We start from the raw sequence: 2758 nt of genomic DNA on the forward strand, positions 1-2758 counted from the left end.
AACCAAATCTGATGAGAACTGCAAAACATGTGCTTTTTTACAGATATTCAAAGACTGACATGTGTTTATTCCATTTAGATATGTTCAAGTGCATCTTTTTCAAAATACATTAATTTTATCAATTTAAATAAACAATTTAATGTTATACATGCAAAAGTAATCAAACAGTATCTTTTTTTTTTTTAATTTTTAAGTCAAGATAAGATATTTTTCAATTACAGGGCCTTTGGTTAAACAACTATCAACATTTTAAGAAATGACATTCTAGCTTTTTTCCATAAATCTGAAAAAGAAACATTAATGCAAACAACATAATTCCATCTTCAGGGTGTCCAGTGTGAGTTCTTCTATTTATGTCAAAGCCACCAATCAGTATTTTGGTCTGTGGCAATCCAAAAAAGGGACAGATCTTCACTATTCAGATGTCCATAAGTTATTCCAAAAACACTAATTGATGATTCACGACTTTCAGCCTCTCTATTTGGAAAACACACACACTATTTTCATAAACATTTTGCCTTCACAATGACATACTACATTTCAAAATTACCTGGATCAGACAGTTATGTCACAGACTGGACATTTGCAAGTTATAAAAAGTCTTTTTAGCAGTCCTTGTTATTTTTATTTGATACAGTATCTTGAGAAGGCAGGCTCTTCAGGTGATATCAGAGGTCTTCTAACTGCATTTACTTTTACCATGACTGTAGCTGTCACTGAAAAATAGAGATTTGAGAGAATAACAATCTGAATGTCTTTCATTTGACTATGGGTGGTGGTGGGATGGGGATGGGCTCTCAAGTTACAATATTTGTGACATCATGTTACTGGGTAGAACTACTGATCTTCTACAAGCCAGCTGGAGGGTTTCCTTTCAAAAATTTTTAAATGAATAAAAATTACATACACTATTTCAATCATTTAATAAATTTTGTATAAGTAAATGTATAATACATACATCTTTCTTTTATTCATTTAATGAAAATAATTTATCACATAGACCTCCCCCTCCTTGAAATAATTTTAAAAGGAACAATTGTATGAAATACATTAAATACTTTTGACTTTGCTACACTTTGATTAAATTTAAGATACATGAAATTGTAAACAAAGTTCATAAATATTCTGTCAAAAAAATAACATTCAATCAAACATTTATAAAGATCTGAAATCAGACCTGATCAGACACTAAGACAAACTATAAATAAAATGTAGATACCTTCCTTCCTTTTATTCCAATATAAGGATGATGATGATCATTCATTCTTTGAAGAATTAGTCTGGAATAAACACAAATCAAACTAAAATGGTTGTTACTGGTGTTACATTTTGACAGATACAGGACATATTAACTTTGTCACAAACCATTAACATTCAATATGTACTTGTAAAACAGAAAAACAGGCATGTGCAGATCAAAACATGCTGACTTATGTTTAGCAATGGATGCAATTAAATGTTTTCATTTTTCAGCATTCAGTGAGTTTTTACTTCAGTAAGTCTATATTTCTACAGGTACTTTGGCAAACACATACTCTGTTGCAAATGACTAAATTATGATTACCTCTCTAGAACATCCACTCACTTCATAGTTGTTTGAAATTTTATCATCAAGCAGTCATTTTCAAAAGAAACAACTCACAGCTGAAAAACGAAACAAATAAAATTACAAAAATATATACATTTTGAAATGAAAATATGTCTTTATTTGCTTTTTACAAATAACATAAAAAGCATGCTAATGGTAATTTACAACTAAATTTAGGGCTTTTTCCATTATAAATCTACCTCCAATAAAAGGAGGTAATCCCAAAGAAAACAGTATGTTTCTTCCCAAGTCTGAATATGAAATTCACAAATGTGTAACCTTATATGGGTGTTTGATGTTTTAAAATGGTTTTGAAAATTTGTATATATCTATATTTAGGTTATTACAACAACATTTATAGTGTTGCTCAATTACTGAAATGTAATCCATTAATATTTCACACAAAAAATATCTTTACATAGATTTTGGTAATTTGGTAATTTCCACATTAGACAATTTCTGAGAGCATTTTCCCAGTTGTCTGTCCAATATTTAAGAAAATAACCCCTGTATGGTCTTTGAATCTGTTGAAGGAAGTGAGCACATATCTTGCATAGCTTGAAATTTTTACATGTCATATTAAAACATTAACTATTATGAGACTCACCTGTTTTCATTGTAGTGTTATCCTTTAACACTGATTATTCAGTCAGTTGATACAAACTTCACTTATGGAAATAAACAGACAGATATCAGACTCTGATGTCTGTCCACAGTTTAGACTATTTTCTGCCAGAGTAGTTTCCCAAACAATGTCGCTATTCCGAAATTTTAAACGTAGACTTAGTTTGAAGGGACACACCCAAGCATCACATGCCCATTTAGCATAAAATCTCTGACTGTCATTGTATCTACCGTCGGATGCCCTAACTGTGCCACTGACCAAACTGCGCCATCTTGTTTGTTTTTCTTGTAATAACGCGAGACTTTACCACGCGCGAGAGTGACCGTGGGAAATTTGTTTACTATATCGTAGTAAATCCGATGAAGAAATAATCAAGCCAAAATGCGGCACAAACAGGTAAATATTGCAAATTTTATCTCCACCAAATGTTTTTATGTGTTTTTTCTTAATGCAAAATAACTTACCTTCTAATTCCTATTTTTTCACACAAAACATAGAGGTAAAAATATCCAGGACGCTACGTCTGCAATGTTTACATTTTTATG

At 31.0% G+C, this 2758-nt stretch overlaps 1 long non-coding RNA gene across 1 annotated transcript; it reads right to left on the reverse strand.

Annotated features, from left to right (window-relative positions):
- Positions 1 to 225: 225 nt before the first annotated feature.
- Positions 226 to 2513, reverse strand: LOC123538605 (uncharacterized). Its single transcript, XR_006683758.2, has 4 exons — positions 2196 to 2513; positions 1565 to 1644; positions 1220 to 1280; positions 226 to 716 (listed from the first exon to the last, which is right to left on the reverse strand). It is a non-coding gene; the product is annotated as an uncharacterized LOC123538605 (long non-coding RNA).
- Positions 2514 to 2758: the final 245 nt, after the last annotated feature.

The sequence above is a fragment of the Mercenaria mercenaria genome, unplaced genomic scaffold, assembly GCF_021730395.1.
Source record: "Mercenaria mercenaria strain notata unplaced genomic scaffold, MADL_Memer_1 contig_1478, whole genome shotgun sequence".
Taxonomy (NCBI): Eukaryota; Metazoa; Mollusca; class Bivalvia; order Venerida; family Veneridae; genus Mercenaria; species Mercenaria mercenaria.